This window comes from Rattus norvegicus, chromosome 9 (assembly GCF_021556685.1).
Source record: "Rattus norvegicus strain SHRSP/BbbUtx chromosome 9, alternate assembly SHRSP_T2T, whole genome shotgun sequence".
Lineage (NCBI taxonomy): Eukaryota > Metazoa > Chordata > Mammalia > Rodentia > Muridae > Rattus > Rattus norvegicus.
The window spans coordinates 55,632,371-55,646,819 of record NC_141542.1 but is presented as its reverse complement, the minus strand read 5'-3'; the positions used below and the strand labels follow the sequence as shown (position 1 = coordinate 55,646,819).

Sequence of the window (14,449 nt, the reverse complement as noted above, 5' to 3'; positions counted from 1 at the left end):
AGACTACAAACCACTCGTTTACACCCTTTAGATGAAGTTCCCAATATATAAAACGCATGCTTGATAAAAATCCATGTGTATAAACACCGAGAAGCATCATGACAACCTCTGTCAGAATGGGTCAAACCGTATTTTAGGAAAATGGGCATTCCCTCTAAAATTAGATAGGCTGCATCAGAAACAAGGACTGACACAATCAAAGGCCTCTTCTCAGGGAGTCAGCCCTGGGAGGCCAGTGTGGATGGATCTTAATGAGTAGCCCTTTGACCTCTCACTAGAACCTGTCGAGCTGGTGCGGAGCCCAGAAGCCAGGGTCCCAGTGGTCACCATTTTTTTATCCCCCAGTATAAAAGGCCATCGCCCTCTTCAGTCCAGAAGGTTTTTATTCAAAATTAGAGGAACTCAGCTCACTTCCAGGTGACAGCTCACACAACCCCACTGCTCTAGATAGCTACCCTTTCCTTATTTCTCTCCTTCTGCATTTGGTAATTCAGTGCTGCGCCACTTCAGAGATACAAGCCCTCGGGCAGGTGTGTCCAGCCTTTCGACATTGTGACACAACATTATGACAAAAATCTGTGCTCAAGAGCCAAATAACTGAGTTACAATGAAGACATTTCTAAAGTGACTTCTGGGTTTGGTGCCGGGTTGTGTTGGTAGCCATTTTTAAACACATGCAGCTTGTGGGCCCAGGTCGGACACCCCTCTAAGTTATGTGTCAGTGACGATGTGTGCCTTGGGCAAACTCAGATCTTGTGGTCGGCTTGTTTAGCTCATGGGGAATTGTGCCACTTCCTCCCTCTCCAGACACATTCCGTTTTCATTATCCAGGACATACGGGAGAGCATCTGGAGTCACTTAGAGATGGTTCGCTATGTAGCCAGACAGGCATGGATCTTGCTATATAGACCAGGCTGGCATTGAACTCACAGATATCCACTTGCCTCTGCCTCCCAAGTGCTGGGATTAAAGGGGTGCACCATACCTAGCACTTAAATTGGGTTTTAAGCCAGCCAAGACTACATGGTGAGATCCTGTTTTCAAAATAAAGAAAAAAGTATTATAAAAGTCCTTCTTCAAAATCAGGACTTAAAAACACCCACTGAGTTCTTTGGATTCATTAATTCATTATTTTTCAGGTATTTTTTAATTAGAAGATAGTAACTATTCATGTAGTGGGTGTGTTTTTCTATCCTATTACTTAGTATTTTGAATAAACAAATATTTTTAGAAGAAGGTATGTGCCTTGGTCCATATCCTTGTATGATTTGCTTAACACTCTGTCAGAATAACTACAGATTTGCAATGAAACTGACCTCCCTGACCATGGGCTACCCAGGGCAGCTACTTAGAGCATGAGGTAATCTATCAATCACTTGTAGCCTTGACCAAATATCTGCAACTTAAGGAAGGAAGGGTTCATTTGGGCTCATGGGAAGAAGGTCATCATGACAGGAAATTGGGACAGCCAGTCACATTTTGTCCTCAGTCAGGAATCAGGTGGCAGCAGTACAGCATCCTTCCCTCCCTCCTTTCTCTCTGCTCTGGGAGCCCCAGCCTTCGGAACCATGCTACACACAGTTATGGTGAGTCTTCCCATCACTGTTAACCTAAACTCAGTAGTCCCTCAAGGCCAGCCCCCTACGTAATTCTAAATTCCATCAAGCTGACAGTGTAAACCATCATGATCTATCAGACATCAAATTCCAGGATCCCGCTGGCCTCCTCAACTGTGTCTTCTACCTGTCCTCACTTCCATCTATAAAGTTTCCTAACAGTTCCATGGCACTCCCCCCTTTTTACCCAAAAGACCAAACATGTTCAGATCTGATGTGTTTTCTAAGTTTGTGATTCTGGAGTTGGGCAGAGAAGCCCAGTTGGCCCCAACCGTGCCACCATGGGCTCCTTGCCCTTCCTTAGGCATTCCATGCCAACATATCTGCCCAACCATTTGCACTCCTCTCAGAGTAGCCCATGAATTTTACCAAGGGTGGCATCCGTGTACTGATGAAGAAACAGAGTTTTGCCGACAAGGTTGGTGGGAGGATCTGGATTGTAAGGTCACTTAGAAGGACAACTACCCTTGTGGCTTTGACATGTGATCAAGGCCAGCGATAGGAGAGAGAAAGGGCTGAGTCCTTGTCCTGAGGCTGGCTGGGATTCTCAAGCTCTGGGGTATTAGTGGTTATGAGGCTACCGAAGGTTTTTCTTTTCCATCCTTTCATATCTCAGAATTTCCCTGGCTTGCTTATTTTTTTTTAAAGGAGGTGCCCTAACACAAATGCAATATTTTATAATATAGGCTAAGCCTTCTGAAGGAAATTTATCTTTTAACTGTAAATTTTAAATTGTGTGCATTCGTAAGCATGATATGTTGATACATTAGCACTTGGTGTGATTCATTAGTTAAATTAAAAACATCTTGGGGGCTGGAGAGATGCCCAGGTGGTTAAAAGCTTTTGTTGCTCTTACAGAGGACCTAGCTTCAATTCCCAGGACCTATATGGTAGCTTACAACTATCTAGAACCCCAGTTCCAGGGAATCCAACAGCATGCACATGATGCACACATATGCATGCCAGCAAGACATCCATACTCAGGAAAGTAAAATAAATATTATTTTAAAAGATGTAATGCATCTATCTCTTCAAACATCTTTTCTTCACTGAAGAAACACTTGTAGCTTATTAAAAAGCTTTCTTACACTGTGCATGTACGTGTGTGTGTGAGTGAGTGTGTGTGTGTGAATGTGTGTGTGTGTGAATGTGTGTTTGTGTGTGTGAGTGAGTGTGTGTGTGAATGTGTGTGTGTGAGAGAGAGAGTGAATGTGAGTGTGTGTATGTGTGTGTGAGTGTGTGTGTGTGTGAGTGAGTGTGTGTGTGAATGTGTGTGTGTTTGTGTGTGTATGTGTGTGTGAGTGTGTGTGTGTGAGTGAGTGTGTGTGTGTGAATGTGTGTGTGTGAGAGAGAGAGTGAATGTGAGTGTGTGTATGTGTGTGTGAGTGTGTGTGTGTGAGTGAGTGTGTGTGTGAATGTGTGTGTGTTTGTGTGTGTACGTGTGTGTGAGTGTGTGTGTGTGAGTGAGTGTGTGTGTGAATGTGTGTGTGTGAGAGAGAGAGTGAATGTGAGTGTGTGTATGTGTGTGTGAGTGTGTGTGTGTGTGTGTACACATGTGCATGTTTCCATGCTTATGTGTAGAGATCAGATGACAACTTGTAAGAACCAGTCTTCTCCAGTGTTTTAGTTAGGGTTTTACTGCTGTGAACAGACACCATGACCAAGGCAACTCTTATAAGGACAACATTTAATTGGGGCTGGCTTACAGGCTCAGAGGTTCAGTCCATTATCATCAAGGCGGGAACATGGCAGCATCCAGGCAGGTACGGAGCTGGAAGAGCTGAGAGTTCTACATCTTCATCTGAAGGCTGCTAGTGGAAGACTGGCTTCCAATCCCCTAAGATGAGGGTCTTAAAGCCCAGGCCCACAGTGACAAGCCTACTCTAACAGGGCCACACCTTCTAATAGTGCCACTCCCTGGGCCGAGCATCCTCAAACCATGACGTCCACTTAGATCTCAGAGATCAAACTCAGAGTCGGGCTTTAGTGGCAAGCCCCTGTGCCCGCTGAGCCACTCACTAGCCCTCGTCTGACTTTCTCAGATACAAAAAGCCCTGGCCATTCTCCATCATGCTCCATCCACAGTGCGCTGGCACATGAAGTTTGGGGGGGGGGGGGTGTCTCGTGATCAATAGACAGTCTTGGAAAGTGCAGATGTAACAACATAGCTATTGCCTAACTCCAAGACTCACCTCATATACTGTCCAGAGCAGTGGGCTTTGCTTACAGTACAGTTCGCATAGTCACAGAAGTCATAGAACACCAGGCAAAGTGAGAAGCTGGACTCCAGCCAGCTCTCCCGGACCTGCCCTGAGCTGACAGGATAGACATTTTGTGGGAAGGTGGGGCAGGGCCAGTTTCGTTCTTCTCTATACACCTGACTGGGTTTTTTGTTTTGTTTTGATTTGATATCTTGTACCTTTTTGAGAAATGTGAGCCCCATGGTGTCCCCAAAGGATGAAAATCACAGGCAGCCAGGGCAGGAAGAGGTGGCAAAATTTGGCGGGCGACAAATCAGCCAATTAATAGATGACACTTTGCACAGGCTTCTGTCCTTATAATCTGCGTGCTTTTTCTTCTTGTGCATTTGATGGGGACGGGAGGGAGGGAGAAGAAACGGATGGTCGGTTCCTTTACAAAGATGGGAGAGAGACTCTGCACTGCAGAAGCTACCTCATTATCAGTAGCTCGGAGAATATGCAAGGGCCGTTAGAGAGGCAGGGTGTGTGTGCAGCCGGAGAGGAGCCTTGACTATGATGAACTTCTCTCTGTAAGTGGTAAATAGCCGACAGCCCTGATCAGAAGAAGGATGCGTGTGATTTATCAATCTGAGCGACTGCTCATTTGCAGAGGAGCTGGAGGTCAATCTGGAAGTCTGTGGCCAGAGGAGCTCGAGGAGATTGCCAGGACTAAGAAGTTAATCATACCCCGAGATTGCTTGCATCTGTCCTGGGGCGACGGAGCCACTGCACGAGAGAAGGCATGCTTTATAGCAGCAGATCAGGAATTAATATTTTCTGTGGAACCTCAGGCATCATTTGCAGCAACCCGGGCTTTATAAAAATGGAGCATAATTTGGTGTGAATAAATCACGCTCCGTTAGAAATATGAGGGGCTGAGAAAAAAATTCACTTGACTAAAAAAAAAAAAAAAAGGCTCGAGAAAGCCAATACCAAATGCAGCCGTTGAAGCAACGGCACTTAGAGGGCAGGAACGGCCGAGTACTTAAATTGTGCATATAATCATTTTCTGAAATGTCAGCGTGCAACTCCCAGCCATGGCTACATTTTTATAGCTTTGGAGACACATCACCAGACTATAACCTGTCTGCCCATCTGGCAGATTCTCAGGTCCAAGATCCATTTATATTGAAATCCAAACAACTGCCTCAGATTTATTCATTTATTCCTCGGAGCCTCGCTGAGCGCATGTGGTACTCAGTGGGGTGCAGCGCAGGATGAAGTGCACCACTGAGATGTGCTCTTCTCAGGGCCCCCCGCCAGTCAGAGGCAGGGACGTGGGGCCAACAAGGAGAGAGACCTGGTCCTGCTCTCCGTTTTCCCCTTCTCGGATAAATCTCCTGCCCGGAGTCCTATTTTCCATGGGGAAGAACAGACGGAAATGAAGCCGATGACAAATAACCTACAATTAAGAGAGCTTCACCTCCACCTACAGAGCCGAGTGTGAAATGGTCTGTGTCCAGAAACAAGATCAAACTTGTACTGAGAGAAGAGGGGGAGGGGCGGGCACGGGCTGGCTCAGCAGGGGATTCTATTCCAGCTGCTTTCTGCTGCCCCCTCCAGTCCAAGGATCCACTTCAGCTCAACCAAGGGTGTGTAGTGTGCTGGAGAGAGCCCCCAGCTCACTAGTGTACCCCTGGGCTTTGTTCTGCTCAGTCCGTTGTGAGGGAGGACCGCACGCAGCTCTGGTGCACTGCTAACTGCTCCCTTCTTCAAAAAAACGTTTCATCCACTTACTATGGGCAGCACTCGTGCCACTGGGTGTCTGGGGAGGTCAGAGGGCAATTTGAGGAAGGTCCTCAATCTGAGGAGGGTCCTGTCCTTGCCCCTTAGAGATCCCGGAGAACAAACTCTGATCATCAGTCTTAAGGGCAAGCACTTTCACCTGCCAAGCTGAGCTATCTTGGTCACTCAAGTGATCCCTTCTCTAAGCATCAAAAAGAAGAGATGGGGCACGTTTAAGTGTTAAACTCACGGGGTTAAAGTGTCACGTTGTTCCTGGCTCTCCCTGTGGCCTGTGTTCTATGGTCTTTCTCCAAACGGTAGCGTTACTCTTTAGAAGCTGTATCATTTTATAATCTCCAGAAAGTCCTGAGAGGTACACGGAACCTTAAAAAAAAAAGATGAGCAAATTAAACCACAGGAACGTGCTGTGACTCAACCAGGGGACACTCGGAAGCAAATGGCCTCGCTGTGATCTAGCCCAGGTCTGACCAGTGCACTCTGCCAGCCTCTCGACATCAGCTTGGAACCGGTCAGAGACCTTCGCCATAGGCTTGGCCACCTTTTGCACACTTGATCTTGCTGTCTTAGACATCTTTTCATCTCCAGGACATTACCTGGGAGTTGAGGGAGAAAATTATTGGGTGAATAAATGAATGAATGTATGAGTACATGCATGCATGAATGAATGAGTGAATGAATACATGAGTGAATCAGTGCATGAATGAATGAGTGGCTACATGAATGAATCAACGCATGAATGAATGAATGACTACATGAATGAATCAATGCATGAATCAATGCATGATATGAATGAATGACTACATGCATGAATCAATGAATCAACACATGAATGAATGAGTGGCTACATGAATGAATCAATGTATGAATGAATGAATGAATGAATGACTACATGCATGAATCAATGCATGAATGAATGAATGACTACATGCATGAATCAATGCATGAATGAATGAATGACGAACCAAACTAGTAGTTTGTGATTGCAGAGGCAACTCTGGGCATAAAGTAGAAAATAACTTTTTTTTTTTTTTTCGGAGCTGGGGACTGAACCCAGGGCCTTGCGTTTGCTAGGCAAGCGCTCTACCGCTGAGCTAAATCTCCAACCCCAGAAAATAACTTTCTGAATCTGGCTCCATGTCAGCAATAGAGCACCTTGGAGGGGAGAAGTTGATGCAGAGGGACTAATCATTGGGGGGCTCAGGCAGGTACCAGCTTGCTTGAGAGTCAAGCAGCATGATCAGCTATTATATGGATAGAAGGATAGGGAAATATTGAACAATCAACGTAAGATCAGTCCCGGGGTAAGCAAGACCGTCACAGTAAACTGCTCAATGCATTTGAGTTAGAGTAAGTTAGAATCCAGTGACTGACGGGGAGGAAATCCCGCAGTCTCATCAGGAGGTTTCTGGCACCAGATGAGGTCAGGTAGTGCCTGCAGCCCCGCCCCACTCTCATTGCAGTGATTTCTATCAGGACAAGACTTAAAATGCCCCCTTCTGGTCTGCCAATGTATTCAGTAAACATGTACAGTTCTGAACCTGGACGCTGGGTAAAGGCACCATTTGAGAGGATCTGAATACCAAGATCCACTGCCCGTGGCTCCCACCCCCACAGAATGTGGAAAAGAGAGGACCGGTCCTGTGTGCCAGCACACTCGGTGTTCCTCTTAGAACAGTTGTGTGTCAGCACACTGAGGGCTCCATTGCTACTGTTCACCTAATCCTCACCATAGCCATCCCAGCAAGGAAGAAAGGATTTAACATTAGGGCCATAAAGAGAGGCTGTTGTCAATAGGATTCCACTTCCTTCGTATCCTAAAACCCTTTCCCTAAAATCCTACTGCGTCCGGCTTTCCATTAATAGACTCGGGCAACTTTCTCCCACACCTCAGAGCTCTAGGACAAGCTCTCCCACCCCAGGGTTGACGCTTTCAGCCACTTCCGGGAGGAAAGCCCCTGCCCCCATCAGGCCATGAGGAATTCAGTGACCTTGGCCGAGTGTGTGAAGCAGTCAGAGAAGGAGACCCGATGGGCATGTTAAGTGTGGCCTGAAGGATAATCTCATCAGTGACCATGACCAGGAGTGGAGCGCAAGAACCATCTATATGAACAGGGTCGGGCTGCAGGGTGTCACGAGGGAGAGGCTAGAACCAGTTCCACATGGTCTGAGGGACAGAACAGCGCTTCCTCCAACTGCCTTGTCTTCCAAGGGAAGATGTCTTCTTCCTTTTCAAAACGTATTCATTTGTTTATTTTTTGCGTCTCACACTGATCTAGCCTGTTCGACTCCCAGAGTAACCAAAGCCAGCATCCTAGATGAGGCCCATTCAGGCCTCCGATGCATGCCTGGCTGCCCTTCGTGTCTCTACCACCCTCTCACTTCAGCCATCTGGAAGACTCCTCTGGGTCATGTACTGAAACTCTTCCCAGTGGTCAGAAAAAGAGCTAGCCTGGTTTTCTTAACTGCAGAGCAAAATAATCCTCATTATTTGAAAACCACTGTGCAGGGCCACGCATGTGCTGAGTCTCTCTGGTCTGTAACAGGGCCCTGTGATATCTATCCATCAGAGCTCACAAAGGGAGACCCTCTACCCTCCCTTCTCCTACAGGGAAGCCACATAATTGTCCCTCACGGCCCTAGGGTGGCTATTAGCCTAGTCAGCTACATTAACACCACATTAACAAGAGGCTAGCGCACAGGCTAGAGAGTCTAGAAGTCAGCTCTAACACTCCCCCCAACCCAGTACTAATTTCCACAATAAAACTAAATGGCTCCAGAGAAACCATTGAGTCCTGTCAGGTAAATAATACACAGTTTAAAAGGTCCCAAGCATGTATTTCACACAACAAAAGAGAGCCAAGGAAGAAGTTAGTCTTCTGAGTAAATAAATAAGGGATTGTTTATATAAAGCTACTAATTACCCTTTATGGTGGTTTAGTGGGTTCGAGAGTGCCTGAGAATTAATACAGGCTTGTCACCTGATGTCTGCCCAGGGAGGGGTCAGCAGGAGGGTCCTGGGGTGAAAGTCCTTTTGCCCTTTTAGTTGATGTCCACAATCGTTGAGAGCCCCCAGCTCATGGGCGCTGGAACTTTGTCTTCTCTAAAGAGAGTAATGTGGTGATGACGTCTGTGCAGTGACGCAACTGCACCTCACACCACCGGGCTGACGTGTGGAGAACGGTTAAAATGGGTGATGTGGACCCTACATAGTAAAAAATAAATAAATAAATAAATAAATAAATAAATAAATAAATAAATAAATAAATACATCTACAGTTGTAAAAAGCAGATACAGACCGAGATCCCTAATCTAAAAATTCTCAGTTCTAAAACGCCCCAAAAGCCAGGACTTGTGGAACACAGGTGGAAGAAACCTTATTATAAAACCATGTAGCTAAAACATCATCTCAAGTGACCTTCAGAATATAGAATATATTCTATAAGGTGTAAGGTATATGAGAAACAACAGGTTTTACATGTTGACTTGAATACACACACACACACACACACACACACACACACACACACACACACACACATACACTGCAGACTCTGAAAAAGAACTGAAGTCAGAAAGCATTCTCCTGTCAGGAATCTGGGGGGAGGTGTTGGTGCTCCAAGAGTCCCAAGGTGGCCTTCTCTCATCCACAGAGCAGGAGATCGGTGTCCGCTCGTGGGTTTGAGGCTCTGGGGCTCCCATCAAAGCACTGTTCGCCTCCTCAAACAGGGTTAGAAGTGACCCCAGCCTTCTGGACTGGGGCTAAAGCAGAGCCTGATTCCGCTCCTCCTGCTCCCCCAGCCACTGTGACAAGGAAGTAGCACGACCAATTGTCACCCCTTGTCCATGCGCGTCCCTGTTCTGGAGACTCTGCAAAGGAGCAGAGGGAGGCAGGTCCTCAGGCTGCAGTGATAGGGCATTTGGAACACACTGCACTTGCTCATTTTTATACACTATCATCCTACACTGCGTTCCCTTCCTGTCGCACACATCCTTGCACTTCGATAAGTTGCCCTCAGCAGGATATTCTAATCACAAGCCTGTGCATTATTTTTGGCTTACTCTTTGTCACTTGGCCACCAAGTCCTGTGCCTTCTAATACCCCTGCGGTTGTCCCTTCTAAGCCAAGGGTAGTGGGTGTTCTGTGTGTCTAATGTTCGTGGCCCATTTAACACTTACTTGACACCAAATAGTACACGTGGCATTTCGGGGCAAAGGCTAAGAGGGGGAGCTACTGTGTAACTATGTGTCACGGCTATCTTCTGAAAAGTAGAGACTTTTTACAACTATATACTCCTGAAAGAGACATTTGCCTGAACTTTGTTGACAAACTGCTTTGATTATGGACTTACTGTCCCGTGGGGAATGAGTTACTAATTGCTAATTACTGGCCGGGTATTTTAGAATGTTTAAACTGACCACTAGTGAAGACGATAACATATAAACCCTACCTGCTGCAAACTTCAGCCTATGCTATCAGTCCCGGTGACCCTGGGCTGGGAAACTGAGCTAAACCCGAAGGAGACAGACCCCAGAGTAACAAATTATATGAGAGTGTGAGCTCATGTGTGTGTGGAGGCCAGGGGACAACTTCATGAGCTGTCTACCTCAAGTTTTGCAATGAGAATCCCTCACCAGCCTGAGGTTCTGTTTGTCTAGGCAGGCTGGCCAGCACCTGGTTGATTTCCCCCTGCGCCCCCCCCCCTTACTTTTTTGCATGGATGCTAGGGCTTTGAACTCGGCTCCCGAGGCTTGCATGGCAAACACTTGACCAACTAAGCTATCTCCCCAACTCACCAATCACATATCTAACAAGAGGAGTTTCTAAAACGTTACATCTTAAGTACCCATGTGGTTTTCTGAATACTCCCGTCCGTGCCAGTGCCGCAGGAAGCCAGTTAAGGAAACTCGTGGAGCGGTGTGTTAGCCGTTTGATAGTCTGGGGTTATAATTTTTTTTGTGCCTGTGTCTTGTTCAAAACTCAAAAACCTGTTTGTCATGGGAGTTTACTTAAAATATGGCTCCAGTTCCTTTGGCTTGGTTTTCTTTTACATCTCAGAGCCCACAGAGTCCTCTTTCTCTGGCATGACCAGCCTGGCAGACAGGACCTTCTTCAGAACTGTCCTTCCCTCCCAGAACTGGCCTTTGGCCAATCGTCTCTGAACTTGAAGTCACACGGACTGTTAGACCTGACGGTTCATTCAGCCAGCTGCTGCTCTGAACTCAGGGCCTGACCCTCTCCGAAAGTCCTCCCTCCCAGGGATCTGCTTCTTTCATCCATTGCTGAGGCAGCCTTGGCCCAGTGCTGGCCGCTTGCACTGGCTAGCTGGCCTTTGATGACTGACTGATTTAGAGCCACTGCACTGCCCTGCTGCCACGGAAGGTTAATGTGCTCCCACTGGCTGGGGCAGTCTGACCTTCCTCATTTTGCCCAGCTCCCTGCCCTGTGCTGCTTCCTAAGCCAGTGTCTGGCAGCCTCATCATGTCTTCACCCTGGCAGGCAGCATACAGTACCCACCTCTGCTGTCCCTGGGCAGCATATGTCCCTGCAGGATACATCCCACAGAGTATATCCCAGACGTTTTAGAACAGCCATCTGATCTACCAAATTCCCAGTGGATTTCTCAGCCTTGCCCCCTTGGCCCACTATGATTTTCCCATCTCCTTTCGAGTACGTTTTCCAGAGAGGGGATCTAGTGTGACTGTGCTCACTCACTGTAGTCAGTTCGGCTAAAACGCTGAAACGTTCTTGCTCCACCAAGGCCATGGCCCCTGTTAAACATCACAGGCCAGGTCAGCCTGATTGCTGGCCCTGGTGTAGCAGATCAAAAAGCGCTTTCTGAAGACCTGCCCAGGCTGAGTCTGAGGCCCTGCAGCTACACACACACACACACACACACACACACACACACACACACACACACTGCCTCTTCTTGGCTTTGTTCACCCTGTTCACAGCCAGTGAGTCAGTGAGCCACTCGAGGTCACAGTTCTTCATCTTTCAACTGAGACAGTCTCTCCCGTTCAGCTTGCCTGGTCCTAGAGTTAAGAGAAGCCAAGGCAAATAGCCCCGCTCCATGGGCACTGCAAATTGAGGTGTTAGTCATCTGAGAGGGCACACGGAGGAGCGCCAGGTTTCCTTTGAGTCACTGTCCCAGCTATCTTATGTAATTGTGAAAGGACACGAGTTCCTGGTATGGGAGGAAAGACGGACACAAAGCACGTCGTTAACCCTCCCTCTCTGACGATGTGCCTTCTGGATGGTAGATCCTCCTGGTGTGCCATGCTGGTTGTCTCAGGGCCTGTGCACAGGGACCTTCTTGTCACCATGCCGTGTCATCAACAGCCAGCCTTCTGTGGCACGAGTTAGTGTCCAAATCTTGCACATGGGAAACTAGAGCTTCAAACTGTCGAGTCACTTGCACCCAAAGTGAATGGACATGGAAAGGGGTGGGGTCTGCTGGGGCCAAGGTTTGCAGGGGACATGTGGCCTTGGATGGGGAAGGCCTGGCTCACGACAGCCTAGTTGCCCAGGGCTCCGTTCCCTCTCCACCCTACTTATTCCCTTAACACAGTGCATACTTCAGCCCAGCCTGAGTCACACGCCTGGGTGCTTCACACAGGGACAAGGGCTGCTCCATTCTCCGCCCCAGAAGGTGCAGTCAGTTGGAGATTCATGTGGTCCAACGTCCCTCGCCTAGCCTTGTTACACTCAAGTGAGCAGGTCCAAGAATGTCAGCCATCTTCTCATGCTCTAAGCTTAAAGTGAGAGATGACGAAGCATTTGAAAGGTGTGTTGATTGGGCTCAGACAGATTTAGATGGGGAAGGAAGTAGATGCAAGCCAATACTGTTTGCTAAGATTTCTGTTTCTTGGAAATTTTTCCTCTTCCAGATGGTTGGAGGCCTAGTATCTATTCACCGGTACTCAGAAATGAAAGAAACTGTATTCAAATATACATCAGATTTTCAAAATGTACACACACCCATGTATCATTGCTTTGGAGACCAGCCTTCACCCACTCCAACTTTCTTGCCCTAGCAAAACAAGGTGAAGCTTCAGAGCAGTGGAAACCCCTTAGCTCCCTGGATATCTTGGATCGGTAATAAGCACTCAGCCAACATGGTTTCCTAGGTCCCCTTCAAACCAAGGCCCATTTTGTGATTTAGCCGCAGAACTATTCATTCTTTCATACGTATCCACACGTGCACCTACAAACATATACACACAGGCATACACATGCACACATACACATACACATGCACACATACACATGCACACATACACATGCACACATACACATGTACACGCTGTTCCTTCAGCCTCAAACACTTTCCCTTCCCAGACTCCCTTTTCCCACTACTCCCTCCAACCTAGGACCACTCTAACTGTAAGTAATTAGAGAAGGTTCAAAGTCACAGTCATAGTAAATATTGTCATGTACAAGAAATCACTAAAGTGGCTATTTCTGTCCAGAATTATCTTAATTACATGAAGTTCCAGCCCGTTTAAAGTCCTGCCTCCACAGAGACTTTAATCTTCCAACTGTAGCCATATTGGTGACCTGCAGACCGCCTGGCACGTTTTCTTTACCTAAAGGCAGCAATAGTCAAGGAGATCAGTAGCTGATAAATTATAGACAAGGCCTGGATCCCCCAAAAGACTGTTATGTGACTCAGCACCCTTGGCTTCTGTGGCTCTGAAAGCTATAGTAGCCACATGTACCCCCATGCACCCAGACTCATGGCTCCGCCCTTGAGTAAGTATAGATGGTGTCCCCTCTGTAGGTAAACCAGTGTGAGATTACACATCATGGGAGGAGGGGTTGGTTTTTCAAAACGTGCACAAACCATCTGCAAGACTATAGAGAAATCAGAACCTACATGCCTTGACTATGGCATTCCCGGTGGTATGGCTGCTGAAGTATGACAACCTCTCAAATTCTAAAATAAGAATCTGTCATCTAGTACCGTGGTTCACTTCTCCAGGGAACAATGAAGACCATGTCTTAAGCTCCGCGTGACAGTGACAGGTTTCAGTAGCTCCTATAGGTGGCCTTATGTTTTCTGATCCCACTGTAGGATTTAGCTGATAATCACCCTTCCCGTGCCAACCTTCCCTTTGGATGCCTCTCAGTGATTCCTATCATACATCAGCAGACTTCCCCCTTCACCTGGTGATGAGTATGTTCAGGAGATCCTCTCCTGGTCTTTCTGGGGTGCCCAGCCATGGAGTAGCCTCCAAAAGGGTCAGCAGTGAAACCTGGTTTGACGGTCAGCCTTACAAGTCCCTGCATCTGTGGTGAGCTGAGGACTGGTGTGCTCCCAGACCCCCACAAAGTCTTCCATTAAAGCCCTAACCCATAGTCTCATAGTATTGGGGGGGGAACTTTGGAAGGTAATTAGACTCAAATACAGTCAGGAGCTCCTGTGATCTTAAAAAGCATACACAGGGAAGAAGTTGTGTAGGCACACTGAGGAAGCTGTGGGCATGCCAGAAAGAGTTTTTGCCATCAAATGAGTGTGTTAGCACCTTGGCTTGGGCTTCACAGCCTTCAGAAGTGCAAGAACTGAGGGTCTTATTGAAGCCACTCACTGAGTGGTATTTCTTACAGCACTCAGAACAGAGGAGGTACCATCCTATAGACACTGTTTCAATTCTCAGTGAATAGACAAACCAACAGCAGTCCTTCACTCTCCCACACACCACATTTTCAAAGGCAAGCTATACACTGTTTCAATTCTCAGTGAACAAACTAATGGCACCCGGGCACTGGCCTGCACACCACATTCAAAGGCAAGCTCAGTCTATTGCAATGGCAGGGTGTAGCCTGGGGTAAAGCACTTGCA

The 14,449-nt window shown here is 47.3% G+C and overlaps 1 protein-coding gene and 1 long non-coding RNA gene across 5 annotated transcripts in view; one reads left to right on the top strand and one right to left on the bottom strand.

Annotated features, from left to right (window-relative positions):
- Aff3 (ALF transcription elongation factor 3) overlaps positions 1-14,449 on the top strand; it is a 494,860-nt gene that overhangs the window by 415,283 nt on the left and 65,128 nt on the right.
- Positions 3,291-8,805, bottom strand: LOC148003691 (uncharacterized). The gene is made up of 3 exons (XR_015629477.1): positions 8,581-8,805; positions 5,832-5,965; positions 3,291-4,582 (listed from the first exon to the last, which is right to left on the bottom strand). It is a non-coding gene; the product is annotated as an uncharacterized LOC148003691 (long non-coding RNA).